At 49.2% G+C, this 14,598-nt stretch overlaps 1 protein-coding gene across 1 annotated transcript in view; it reads right to left on the bottom strand.

The window, feature by feature from the left end:
- The window catches only part of LOC144807665 (uncharacterized), a 79,324-nt gene extending 69,865 nt beyond the window's left edge, over positions 1 to 9,459 (bottom strand). Inside the window, exon 1 of the mRNA XM_078673297.1 lies at positions 9,329 to 9,459. The gene's annotated coding sequence lies outside the window, so the exon portion shown is untranslated. The remainder of the gene's footprint in view (positions 1 to 9,328) is intronic.
- Between the last annotated feature and the right edge of the window lie 5,139 nt (positions 9,460 to 14,598).

Genomic DNA, 14,598 nt, shown 5'->3' with positions numbered 1-14,598 from the left:
GCATTGCAAATGCTTTTTTATTTCTGGTACGACACAGACCGTATCAGTCTCTACGTCTTAAAGATACTTTTAAATGGTTTGTGTATCCCAAAGAAATCCGGCTCCTATACCATTATGAGTTAAGCCAACCAAGTCATTTACAGTGCTTAGAAACAATAGAAAGGCGACATATAGTTGTATATATAAACACCTAACTTCCTATAGACGTGTCGTGGGCGGAACTTCCACGCTGCTAACATAAACGAGGTGGACCCGGAAGGTCTCCTTGGAAATGTTCAATAAGCAGCAAATTTGGAAATACTGGGAAAATTTCATTTCCCTCCAGAGTGCTCCACTGCGCAGTGGACCTTGTAATTCTGACAGGGCTGGTAACACTTGTTACCGGCCCAGTCAGCATTACCTGGCCACTGATTATGAGGAACTTAGACTAACTGAGCCACTACCCTGCTGACAGTGACAGCACATCTCCAGGAACGTATTCAGACTGTTATACTCCGGTCTGCGATACGAACCTCGGCCCAGAAAGCGAACAATGCTGTAATACCACACTAATGACAAATTATACGCTATCTAATTGCCAAATAACTATAATAAGAACATACACCACTATGAACAAAAATATTTATGCAATATGTGCTAGGTAGAAAAAGAGGCAAAGAAGGTAATTTAGGTAACATGATTTGGCTACAGCGTACAGACAGGAAGAATGCGAGGTGTGCTGAGTTCTGTTCCCTTCTCACAGTTGGACATCACTGTCCAGTTTTGGGCATGACTAACACTGTGCCTGATTTCAAGATTATTGCTGTTCTTTATCCGGGCATTAGTCTTGAGCCTCAAACTTGATCTCCCCAGGGCCTTCATTATAGCGCTGGAACAATCATTCGTCTGCTGCGGGTCGCCTCGGTGCTTGGAGATGATGGACTTTCATGTTTATTTTGAGTGCTATTGGGCCTGTCCTATCCTGTCTGATTGCAAAACACGCCAAAATGCACAGTACCGACTAACAAAGCTTTATGTAAAGGGCGAGGAATTGCCTGGGTGGCCGTTTATGCTGCAGTTCTCAAAGGATGCTGCGTCAGGGCTTAATGGTGCCGGTGGTTGCAAGTGTTGGGCACCGGCTCTCAGTTTCGGGGCGCGTAATATCTATTTTATCATCAGACTGTTTCCCAGAGAAAGATAGAAAAGGCAGCAAATGAGAGACAAAGGGACAAGAAAGGGAAGAAAAAGAACATGCAAGGTGAAACAAACATGAAGGAAGTGTAGGCGGTGGAAGAAAGCTGCATGACGTCGAATCGGGACTAGGCAGGCCCAGTATTCGGCGTACTGGGCATTTGGCAGCACCGAGGGCCGCCTCTTAAAAAAAGAAAAAAAACTTTGTGCCTCAGCACTTGAAAAAAAATGATGTACAAATTAAACAACGACGCCGTCTAATGAACATTACTGCTGACTTCTCCAAAATCAGTCTCAAGCTGAGATTTCACACTACGTGTCAAACATAACAGACCCATTCAGACGGGTACGTGTAGAAGATTTAGCTTTGTTATACCACTTTACCAGGAGCAGGTGTGACCTTGTGACGCAGTTCCCTTTTGAGTCAATATTCCATGTCTGGTGCAAACTGGACTCAACGGGAAGGGGTAACCTTTTCTTTACGAGCGATACGTGTGATACTGGCCAACACAAACCTCGGGGGATGAACAGTATTGTAGGGGCTGAATTTGTGTGTTCTTGAATGCTCCCAACATAAAGCTAGTAATTATTTCATCGACGATTGATTGAAGAAGGAAGCATCCTCGAGATTACAAAGAGTGAGTCAGTTTCCAAACATCATCACTTCCGAAGAGACAAGTGGTGAAGCGTAAGAGCGAACTTAGCATCTACCAAGTTTCGTGTGCTTGCGTCACGTTCTGTATTGACAACAGCAGGCCTGTTTTGTTTAATTATTTTACAGTGTATTCTTGCTCCCCGCAACGCTTGATTGGTCTTTGTTGTGAGAAGTACATCTGCTTAAGGCCGTGCAAGTTAAGCGCTCCCTATTGCCATCTGTCGCGACTTGCAAGACACAAGATTATGTCTGAGATGGCAATCTCGACTTCTCATCCTTCCGATGCCAATAATTTGTGTCCCATTTCGGTTCGGTTCAGAAAGCTTTATTCCATTTGCATAGTACAACCATAAAAGCGACAAAGAAATATACATGCAATTACACAGGATCATAAAATACAGGATTATTAATATTTTACAGATGGCATATTTATCTAATCATTCATTTCATTCATTTCCAGGCAATAAATTGTTATAATACTATTGATTTCATGGCTGCTCTACATTTTAATAAAAATAGTGCAACCCGGAAACAAATATCTGTATTCTCAAGAGCACACAATAAATTCATTGCATCCACTGTTTTACGTACGTTATATTTTAAAAAGATAGGCTTAAGGTAAAATTTCCTAAGGGAGGAATAAAATGTACAAAATAATAAAAAATGACAACAACTCTGGTTGGAAATATTGTCACAAGGACATTTCGTAGAAGACCTTTCTCCTATCTCTGGGAAGGATACTAAGGGCCAGATGTAGGTAGGGTTTTACCGGTCGGTAACGGCCGAATTCGGCCGTTACCGACCGGTAAAAGGAATTTGAGATGTAGGGGGCAGAATCGGTAATTTTACCGTTCTGTAAATTTACCGATCTGTAATTTTACAGAATCTGTAAATATACCGGTCGGTAAATTTACAGAACGGTAAATTTACAGATTCTGTAAAATCGATATGTAGGTGGGACTCTGATGAGTCCCACAAGGCCTAAGAAATCGGTATTTTACCATCAAATTTAATTTGATGGTGAAATACCGATTCAGGTGAGCATGCAAATGTGTGCATGCACACCTGTGCCATATGACAGGCAGACCTGCCCTTAGGGCAGGTATGCCTGCCATATGGCCCCCGAACCTTTTTTGGGGGTGCTAGAGGGTGTCAAAGTGACACCCCCTGCACCCTTGCCAAAAATCTGTATTTACCGATCGGTAAATACCGACCTGTAATGCCCCATTCATTCCTATGGGCTTCAAAGCCCATAGGAATGAATGGAGCATTACCAGTCGGTATTTACCGAATCGGTAAATACCGACTTTTAAAGAATCGGTAAATCCACATCTGGATTTACCTACATCTCGGTACATCTATTTTACCGACTCTTAAATACCGAATCGGTAAAATTCGGTATTTAAGTGTCGGTAAAATAGATTTACCTACATCTGGCCCTAAATGATGGGCGGTCCCCAGCCTCAGACGTATCAAAACAAAACGGTGTGAGGGTCTTGACACCTCCGTTAAGTATGCCTGGAACCCATTTTTGAGTCCGAGTTGTGTATAAAAAATAAAAGTTTTTTGGAGCCTGATTAGATTTAGTCGCTCTTCCCTTTTATATAATAAGAACGAGTCTTTGATTTCTTTCTTTGTAAAGGGAATTGCGTATTCTGACTTATTTAGAATGTTAAAATCAAACAAGATACTACACCAGTAAATAATGTAGCTCAACCAAGGGAATCTAATTTGAGACAGTCTCTAATTATTCTCTGGGTGAACTCAGTCTCCCTCTTATCCCAAATCGAGCGCCATAATAGTCCCATTTAATTCAGCAATCTTACATTGATGCTGTGCATTGTCTTAGCCATGGCAATGTTTCAAATGCATTTTAAAAACAAGCAACAGCATTGCATGCTTTCCTTAGCTTACGTGAACCAAGCTGGTATAGCGTATGTATTACACCTGTATACCTCCTCATACTCACAATATAGAACAAGTTCTGCCACCGAGTAGTGGGGGCAATGATAGGGGGTATTATCGGAGTCCGGGGACGCATTGCTGACGAGCTTACTAAAACCATTGTAGACAAAGGCTGTGACCGCGTGCTGCAGGAGATACGAGCTGTGAAAGTGAAAGTGTGGGAGAGCGCGAGAAGAGACGTGCGCGTTCACAGCGTGTGTCTCCTAAAGCGCACGCGTTCACAGCGCGTGTCTCCTAAAGTGCGCGGTCACAGCCATTGTCTGCAATGGGTTTATTAAGCTTGTGCACCTCTCCTGTCCCACTTCGCTACTTACACATCGACAATAAGTATCGCAGGCGACAGTGCTTCGCGCTTCGACGCCAGCGAGATCTAAAAACTAATTACGCTGTAGTTCACCATCAGGACATGTCACACACACCAGGACATGTACTACTTTTCAAATACACTGTACCCTGCCCAGAGGGGTACCTTGGGCCTACCTTAGGGGTGCCTTACATGCAATAATATGGATGGTTAGGGCTTGGCAAGTGGGTGCCCTGCCAAGTCGATCTGGCAGTCACAACTGAGGGCATACACTGCAGTGGCAGGTCTGCGACACCTTTAAAATGCTGCTGGTGTGGGCGGCACAATCAGTGCTGCAGGCCCACCCTCATCATTTGATTTACAGGCCCTTGGCACACACAGTATACTGTACTACGGACTTACTAGTAAATCAAATATGACAATCATGGAAACACCAATCCATAACACAATTTACAATAGGAGCACTTGCACTTTAACACTGGACAGCAGTGAAAAAGTGCCCATAGACACCAAACCAGCAAAAACAGAGAAAGAACCAGGATGTCAGAATGCAAAAAAACAGGGGAACACACCAAAAGAGGCCAGGTCTAACACTGTGCACTTTACACATACACATATTATGCTTTTCACAACTTCAATAGATTGGCACATAGTATGACAGAGAAGCCATCAGTTTTGGAATTCCATCTACAACAACCAATCACATTGAGGCCCAACATAGCAATAAGGGTTGATGATGTTATCAACAGCACCGGGGTACCCTCTTTGATACTTCAACAAAAGGTAGCAAGGGGTCAAAGGCAAACACAAACTAAGTTAAATCCCTACACAGTGACTGAAAAGAGAAAGGGAATGAACTGGGTAGCGTTCGAGCGCGCCGTTAGTAGTGGCCTTGAGAGTGACATCCTTCTCTCACGATGTACGGAGAGCTGCCCTTCTGCCACCTCCTCCTGAATACGATACACCCTGCATGCCCAGTTTACCGAACTTATGGCTTTTGTAGACGGTTTCTTGCAAAACCGATTATTTGTGACCAATCGACTCCGACTTTAATCCTCTGTGGGTCGGATTGTTTTTTGAGACCTTGACTTTCTTTAACAAGCGTTTTCTGGCAAACAGCAGCAGAGGAACTCGGGCTGTCAAGGCTTTGTTCAGAATACCTATGCAGCAACTGGTTCTTTACTATTACTAGAGCTAAGACGCTGAAACAATAAGTTATGCTTATACTACGATATGGCAGTACTTGTGAAATGACTGTTGGTGCATTCTCCTCAAATGGATTTGTGGCCTACAATTGTTGCTAGAATATCGTGACACCTTGTGTGTCCTAATTTTCCTTTTCATTTATTTCTTTCGCTACTTTAGAGCGGTGCCCTGTTTTACCTGCGCTGTAGCCAGGTGAAGTGGGACTTCTCTCTCCTGCCAATTTGGTAAGTGAGCAGCCATGAGCATGTTGCTATGGACAGTGGTGTATGATATGTACATGTAGAGTACTACACTTCTGCTATATAAGAGATCAATTTGTGTTAGAAAGATGTGTTTCAACACAGGGCTCTATATTCAATTTGATATGTACTTTGTTTCTTCCCTTCATGTGTGTCTCATCGTGAATGGATTCATTCCTGGCATTGAACTACACAGTCAGGAGAAGGACGGTATCACTGGATCTCAGGTGATATCTGTTTATTTCTCTCCTTTTCCCACTAATTTTTTGTAAAGCAGTAGCGTTATGGTCCTGAGGAAGCAGCTAGATACCACGTGGATCTTATCAGTCTGCAGAAACATGTCGACCTCTCATTTCCATCAGTGGTTATTTGTTTAAACCGCTACGCACGTAGTTTTAATTTTAGGATTGAAGTGAACTCTAATAAATAATTTTTTCACTTCTCTACCTAATTTTATAATTCTTTTCACAACTTCACTTGTTCAGCACTGCTTTTAGTCACCACAATACATCTAGTGTTCCCCTCACACTGGACACCACAGGTAGGATTAGGCTTTCAACTTCTGCCAGTCCACTGTGGGTCCCAGATTTTATCTCTGAGGTTGAAGGATCCCAGATGATGAAGGGCGGATCCGAGTGGTGACTGATGGGAATCTTCTCTCAAGAGATTGGAGACCCTATGTGTGATTCGCACCACACACACCAGTAGTTCATTCCCTTTCTCTTTTCAGTCACTGTGTAGGGATTTAACTTAGTTTGTGTTTGCCTTTGACCCCTTGCTACCTTTTGTTGAAGTAACTGTTCTTAGGGATAGTAGTACTGTTGGGTCGTTAAACCATCCCTTAGACCCTCTTTCTCCTGGTATATTGAATACCCTCTTTGATAGTCTTCACAGAAAACATTGTACATTTAAGCAGGAGGGCTGGTCGGGCTCAGTAATGGGGTAGCAGGGCTAGTAGGGGGTAGCAGCGTTTGTGGGGGGTCAGTAATGGGGCAGCAGGGCTGGTGGGGGTCAGTAATAGGGCAGCAGGGCTGGGGGGTCAGTAATGGGGCAACAGGGCTGGTCGGGGGTCAGTAATGGGGGCAGCAGGGCTGGTCGGGGGTCAGTAATGGGGCAGCAGGGCTTGTAGGGGTCAGTAATGGGGCAGCAGGGCTGGTGGGGGTCAGTAATGGGGCAGCATGGCTGGTGAGGGTCAGTAATGGGGCAGCAGGGCTTGTAGGGGTCAGTAATGGGGCAGCAGGGCTTGTAGGGGTCAGTAATGGGGCAGCAGGGCTGGTGGGGGTCAGTAATGGGGCAGCAGGGCTGGGGGGTAAGTAATGGGTCAGCAGGGCTGGTGGGGGTCAGTAATGGGGCAGCAGGGCTTGTAGGGGTCAGTAATGGGGCAGCAGGGCTGATGGGGGTCAGTAATGGGGCAGCAGGGCTGGTGGGGGTCAGTAATAGGGCCGCAGGGCTTGTAGGGGTCAGTAATGGGGCAGCAGGGCTGATGGGGGTCAGTAATGGGGCAGCAGGGCTGGTGGGGGTCAGTAATGGGGCCGCAGGGCTGGTGGGGTCAGTAATGGGGCCGCAGGGCTGGTGGGGGGTCAGTAATGGGGCAGCAGGGCTGGTGGGGGTCAGTAATGGGGCAGCAGGGCTGGTGGGGGTCAGTAATGGGGCAGCAGGGCTTGTAGGGGTCAGTAATGGGGCAGCAGGGCTTGTAGGGGTCAGTAATGGGGCAGCAGGGCTGGTGGGGGTCAGTAATGGGGCAGCAGGGCTGGGGGGTAAGTAATGGGTCAGCAGGGCTGGTGGGGGTCAGTAATGGGGCAGCAGGGCTTGTAGGGGTCAGTAATGGGGCAGCAGGGCTGATGGGGGTCAGTAATGGGGCAGCAGGGCTGGTGGGGGTCAGTAATGGGGTCGCAGGGCTTGTAGGGGTCAGTAATGGGGCAGCAGGGCTGATGGGGGTCAGTAATGGGGCCGCAGGGCTGGTGGGGTCAGTAATGGGGCCGCAGGGCTGGTGGGGTCAGTAATGGGGCCGCAGGGCTGGTGGGGGGTCAGTAATGGGGCAGCAGGGCTGGGGGTCAGTAGTGACGTCAGCAGGGCTGGTGGGATCAGCCGTGACGTTAGCAGGGCTGGTGGGGGGTCAGTAATGGGGCAGCAGGGCTGGGGGTCAGTAATGGGGCCGCAGGGCTGGTGGGGGTCAGTAATGGGGCCGCAGGGCTGGTGGGGGTCAGTAATGGGGCCGCAGGGCTTGTAGGGGTCAGTAATGGGGCAGCAGGGCTGGTGGGGGTCAGTAATGGGGTCAGCAGGGAGGGGGTCAGTAGTGACGTCAGCAGGGCTGGTGGGGGTCAGTAGTGACGTCAGCAGGGCTGGTGGGGGTCAGTAGTGAAGTCAGCAGGGCTGGTGGGGGTCAGTAGTGACGTCAGCAGGGCTGGTGGTGGTCAGTAGTGACGTCAGCAGGGCTGGTGGGGGTCAGTAGGTACGTCAGCAGGGCTGGTGGGGGGTCAGTAATGGAGTCAGCAGGGCTGATGGGGGTCAGTAATGGGGCCGCAGGACTGGTGGGGGTCAGTAATGGGGGCCGCAGGGCTGGTGGGGGTCAGTAATGGGTCAGCAGGGCTGGTGGGGGTCAGTAATGGGGCAGCAGGGCTGGTGGGGGTCAGTAATGGGGCCGCAGGGCTGGTGGGGGTCAGTAATGGGGGCAGCAGGGCTTGTAGGGGTCAGTAGTGACGTCAGCAGGGCTGGTGGGGGTCAGTAGTGACGTCAGCAGGGCTGGTGGAGGTCAGTAGTGACATCAGCAGGGCTGGTGGGGGTCAGTAATGGGGGCAGCAAGGCTTGTAGGGGTCAGTAGTGATGTCAGCAGGGCTGGTGGGGGTCAGTAGTGGGGTCAGCAGGGCTGGTGGGGGTCAGTAGTGGGGTCAGCAGGGCTGGTGGGGGTCAGTAGTGACGTCAGCAGGGCTGGTGGGGGTCAGTAGTGACGTCAGCAGGGCTGGTCGGGGTCAGTAGTGACATCAGCAGGGCTGGTGGGGGTCAGTAGAGGGGGTAGCAGGGCTGGTAGGGGGTCAGTAATGGGGCAGCAGGGCTTGTAGGGGTCAGTAGTGACGTCAGCAGGGCTGGTGGGGGTCAGTAGTGGGGTCAGCAGGGCTGGTGGGGGTCAGTAGTGGGGTCAGCAGGGCTGGTGGGGGTCAGTAGTGACGTCAGCAGGGCTGGTCGGGGTCAGTAGTGACATCAGCAGGGCTGGTGGGGGTCAGTAGAGGGGGTAGCAGGGCTGGTGGGGGTCAGTAGAGGGGGTAGCAGGGCTGGTGAGGGGTCAGTAATGGGGGCAGCAGGGCTTGTAGGGGTCAGTAATGGGTCAGCAGGGCTGGTGGGGGTCAGTAATGGGGGCAGCAGGACTGGTGGGGGTCAGTAGTGACATCAGCAGGGCTGGTGGGGGTCAGTAGTGGGGTCAGCAGGGCTGGTCGGAGGTCAGTGATGGGGTCAGCAGGGCTGGTGGGGGTCAGTAGTGACGTCAGCAGGGCTGGTGGGGGTCAGTAGTGACGTCAGCAGGGCTTGTGGGGGGTCAGTAGTGACGTCAGCAGGGCTGGTGGGGGTCAGTAATGGGGGCAGCAGGGCTTGTAGGGGTCAGTAATGGGTCAGCATGGCTGGGGAGTCAGTAGTGACGTCAGCAGGGCTGGTGAGGGTCAGTAGTGACGTCAGCAGGGCTGGTGGGGGGGTCAGTAGTGACGTCAGCAGGGCTGGGGGGTCAGTAGTGACGTCAGCAGGGCTGGTGGGGGGTCAGTAGTGACGTCAGTGATGGGCCCTGATCTCCCTCAGACTCACCTCCTCGGTCCCTCCTCTCCAGGGGGGGGGGGCGGTGGATCCCTCCTCTCGTGATCTCGTGCGGGAAAAGGTCTGATTGTGAACAGATCATGGGCGACGCTTAACTGCACTGCGCATGCGCACAACACGGCATACTACCCACCCAGGGCTGTGCGCGCCAAGGGACAGAATCCCAATTGTCTGTACTGCGCATGTGCACGGTATGTAATACTATCATATTGCGCATGCCCAGATTAACTGCCCTTAGTCCGACTGTACTGCGCATGCCCAGATCCCGCGGATCCCTCGCGCTCCTATCCCGCTCATATCCAGGGTGTAGACCCCTCCCTCGGTGATGTTCTGCGCATGCCTAGATCTGGATGCACTTATCCAAGGTGCTGCTCTGCCTCCCTCTGCGGTGGTCTGCGCATGCGCTAATCGGAGATGGCATCTCGTGCCCTCTTCCAGAGGCCCTGCTGCTATTTATGGATTTATTTTATTTTTATATAAAGCGGACATTACCCAGAGGTGCTAAAGCGCTTTAGAGGAGAAATATTTTGTACATGGAAGTTACAGGTGTTTGAATATAGACAGCACAGCTGCTGGTAATTACAGAGGTTGAAAGTGCATCAGATACAAAACGAAACTGAATCCCCCCCAGAGTGTGCGAGCTGCAAGGTCTTCATGCAGACTTTATATCACGTACATTCGTATCAGGGCGCTTTAGATAAGCACTACTTACATTACACGAGGCCACATTTATTTATTCATTTATTTATTTTAGGTACAGGCAGAGTAAATGTTTTTGCCTGGAATCACAGGGGAGAGGGTGTGGCATAACGGCCAGAACGGCCAACTTTAGAACTGGGGGACAGGTTCGAGCATCAGCGTCGGCTCAACAGCCTGCGATTCTGGGCAAATCGCTTAATTTCCCCTGTGCCTACAAAAAAATTAAATGTCTGCTTGTGTAACGTAACTGGTGCTCATGTAAAGCGCTGTGATATCTTGGGGTCGAGTTTGCACGATATAAATCTGCAACAAAAATAAATAAATCATTCAATCAGAATTTGTATAACAAGCACCATACAATACAATACCATAACAAAAGCCTTCAAATTAAGGCGGGGGATTACCGATTTCAAGGTTAGTCTCCCGCCTCCCTGCATAGAAAAACCCTATTCCTCCTCGGGCTACAGCAGACAGGGACTGATTTTGTGGGACTAGGAGTATGCAATGCCAGTAATCTGGTCCTGCAGGTGAATGACAACATTTGTCACGCTCTTTCTACCTGCCGTAGGGCTTTCTCTATGCTCCTTCTTGACAGGGGAGGAAAAACATATATTTCCATTTCCCATATGCGATCCTGCAGCAGCGCACTTGAAAGTAGTCCCATACATGCGGCGGCGCGTCCATTGGGGGCGTTGGGGCGTTGCCCCACTTGCCATGGACGACCGCACTGCAGTGCCAACATGCATTAAAAAATGTTTTTTTTTAAAATAAATCTGAGCGCCGCGGTGCGCGCTGACTGAAGCGTGCTACTGGCGCCGGGACAAGCCCGACAGAATCGGAAGTGGGCCGTGGGGGGGCGGGGCTGCGGCAGAGAGTGACAGCGCACAGGCAGCCAGAGAGCACAATAGTAGCGTATGACACTGACACACACTGCGCATGTAAAATCCAGGAGTAGGCAATATTGAGACTGGCCCGCGCATGCGTACAGTGGTACACCTTCCCTCCCCCCCCCCATATCACCCACAGACACAGGCAGGGACCCGGGGCCCCGGGCACAATATGGGCAGATAGTAGGCTGCTCGTAGCCAATCCTGGCGCAGTGGCGCTGTTAACGCTGCACCAGGATTGGCTACTGCAGCAGGATGGTGCCGCGCGTGGGTGTTGGCTGATTTGCTGAGGGCCGCACTAGTATGGCCAATCACATATGGCTATATCCAGCCATGTCCAGGTGATTGGCCATACGCTGTCAGTGTCGGAACAGCTAAGAGTGAAACTGAAAGTAGAAGAAGTGATCACTCGTCGTCGTTGTTGTTGTGTGCCTGCCTGCCTGCGTGCCTACAATCTACTACGGATGGTCCGGACCGCCTGGTGCTTTGTGTAAATCCTCCTGTCTACTGCTGCTGTGTCGGTCGGAATGGAAGACATCGAGGAGCAGACCACCGGAGAAGTTCCAGATAGTCGACGTCACGGTCACCACCACCACCGCGACTCACGTACGTTTTTTATTTTTACTGTGCCAAGCCAGGCCTCCTCTGACCTCTGCCAGTGCCAGTGCCACCCCTAAGTTAACCAGTCACAGCCAGTCAGTGCTATGCTAGGCTAGCTTATCTTCCTCATCGTTCGTTCCTCGTCAGTCAGACAGTGCTGACACCTTCGGGTCAAGTTCGCGCTATATCAAAGTCCGGAAAACAATAATGAACATATGTTATCAAAGCCTAATACTCTATTAAACACATCTCTGATGGGCTTTATTTATGCTGCATTTATTGTAAGGTATGCACTTAAGGGGCGATGAGGCCTTTGGATATGAATTCCTTCATAGCAGTCAGAGTAGCACGCAGTACGTCTGACAGTGCACTTAGCAAAGTCAAAGATGACACCAGCTGCTGGTTATTAAACAAGTGGCTCATTAACAGACAGGGCCAGAATCGAAGGTCATCACACTGGTCAAATGTTAGATCACAAATCTTCAATTACTGCTGAATCGAAGGTCACTAATGATGTCACGAGTTCCATGCGCCTACAGTTCACTGGCACAATTTGTATTAACGGCACAAAAGCTTTTATATTCAATCAGCAACCTTTTACTTCTGTAAAACCTGCCAGTTTCTCGGCCCTCACATGCACCGGCTAAATGGTTTAAAACCTGCCTCAGCAGTAAAGCGTTGGCGAGGAAGCCGCCAGGGACATTTCCTGAATACTGACAAGGATTTGATGCAGTGCTCAAGGGTCAGGTGTGAATCTCCTTCAAAGGAGATTGTTTGTTCATCAGAAACGGCCGTGAATCTATAGTGCACCCAACACTTCAAGGACGTGCATTTTTAAATTAACATTAGTTTACCTCCTCTATAAGTTTATGCTCTATCGCCGTTTTTTGATGTATTTGCTGTATTTATTTATTTGTTTAGATTAAGCTTATGCATTTCCTGGAAGAGTGAGTTACTATGGGCGCATAAGAAAACAGCAGATTGAAAGCAAGACAGACGTGCCATTTAGGAACGTTAACGTTTTATGGTTATTGGTTTTGCCTAAAAGCATTTTAGAGTTGGGTCTGATAGTACCAGTTCAGAGAGCTAACGATGTAAATACGAGTGGCTTCACAGTGTACAATCAGAGAACGGCACCTTGAAATAACACGAAATGGTATGAGTTTTCAGAGAGAATAAAATATTTTCCCACCCATTCATAAATACATAGAATATCCATTAACGCATGCAATGTATGCAGCCAAGGCTTCACTGACATGTTTTTGTCTTATTTGTGGGTGAGGGAAAAGCTCCAGACACACATCCAAAGAAGAACCTACTGTGCAGTGGCGGTGCGTCCACTCTGTATTCCAATATATATTTTTCTTTGTAATGTTATTGTTTACTGTAGCTACAGTTTGTAATATAGGACAATTATCTGGTAATTGTGTGCTGATTTTTTTCCAAACCTAGTTGTCCGTGCTTCTATTCACTATCATATGGGGATGTGTAGTGTGCACAATAAATTCTGTTGTATTGCTCTAATTTTCTCTCCGGAGCGGAGGGCTCCACATTCCAGAATGTATGTTTAAATCATGGAATATGGGCTCAGCTGAAGTAGGCTTTGTCAAATCGGCCACTAAAAATGCTTTTACCTATTATTTGGCTAGACCAGTTATTTACTAGAGCGGTGCGGGCGCTTGTGTGTCACTGTCCAGTTTTGCGCTGCATCTGCAGGTTTTTAGAAGGGTACGTTTATTGGTGCAATGCTTTGTGCTGCTTGCGACACTCTGCGGCACGTGAGCACCCATGCGGAGCCTTAATAAAGTTTCTTTCCTTCAGTCTTACTTGATGTGTGTTTACTTTCTCGCTCCTTTTCTCTCATGTTCTTTAAATCTTTCTTATGAGGCTGTGTGTGGAGTAGTCTTTGGAAACCTTCCGATGTTTTGTGCCTTTGGTAAACCGAGATCCCCATGGGGAGGAGCTTGTTCTGTTAAGGTGCCCTGTGCATCCATCCATTCATGAACAACAGGCCCTTGTATTATTAATATCACTCAAGTGCAGCCTCTTGATTACTCTGCTAACCCCATGGCTTGCATAATTGCCTGCTTTCCTGATGCCTCACAGGAGAGTTGGTTCATGCAGAACAGCCAGTACAAATTAATGCCCTCTACAACCCAAGGCATCTGGCCATCTGACGCATCACCCCTAATTGCAGCCTTTGCCCTTTGCCTCATCCAGCTTTTGCTGGAAGTGGGGTGTTTATAGGGCGCCGCGGCCTTTGTGACCTGTAAATGTGATATTCGGCCCCAACAAGGGCCCTTAAGAGTCTTGGGGCCCCAGAGCTGGTGATTAGTGAATCGCTCCCTATGCCAGGGACAGAGCCCTCTTGTCTGCCCCAGGCCGCAGCGCCCCGGGTCTCTGTCCTGGGGCAGTGTAGGGGTATAAGTGCAGAGTGTGTGTGTGTCTGTCCCTGGGTGCACTTGGCAGAGAGTGTGTGTGTCTGTCCCTGGGGTGTCCTGCGCGCCTCTAATGTGTGTGTGTGTACTTGGCAGTGTGCGTCTGTCCCCGGTGTGTGCTGCGCCTCTGATGTGTGTACTTGGCAGAGAGAAGAGTGTATGTCTGTCCCTGGTGTGTGCTACTGCTACGCCTCTGATGTGTGTGCTTGGCAGAGTACTGTGTGTGTGTCTGTCCCTGATGTGTGCTTGGCAGAGAGTGTGTGTTTGTCTGTCCCTGCGTGCACTTGGCAGACAGTGTGTGTGTCTGTCCCTGGGGTGTTCTGCGTGCCTCTAATGTGTGTGTGTGTACTTGGCAGCGTGTGTCTGTCCCTGATGTGTGCTTGGCAGAGTGTGTGTGTGTGTCTGTCCCTGGGTGCACTTGGCAGAGAGTGTGTGTGTCTGTCCCTGGGGTGTCCTGCGCGCCTCTAATGTGTGTGTGTGTACTTGGCAGTGTGCGTCTGTCCCCGGTGTGTGCTGCGCCTCTGATGTGTGTACTTGGCAGAGAGAAGAGTGTGTGTCTGTCCCTGGTGTGTGCTACTGCTACGCCTCTGATGTGTGTGCTTGGCAGAGTACTGTGTGTGTGTGTGTGTGTGTCTGT

The sequence above is a fragment of the Lissotriton helveticus genome, chromosome 1_2, assembly GCF_964261635.1.
Source record: "Lissotriton helveticus chromosome 1_2, aLisHel1.1, whole genome shotgun sequence".
Classification (NCBI taxonomy): domain Eukaryota; kingdom Metazoa; phylum Chordata; class Amphibia; order Caudata; family Salamandridae; genus Lissotriton; species Lissotriton helveticus.
Note: the sequence above shows the minus strand (reverse complement) of the source record. Positions and strands in the feature narration are given on the sequence as shown.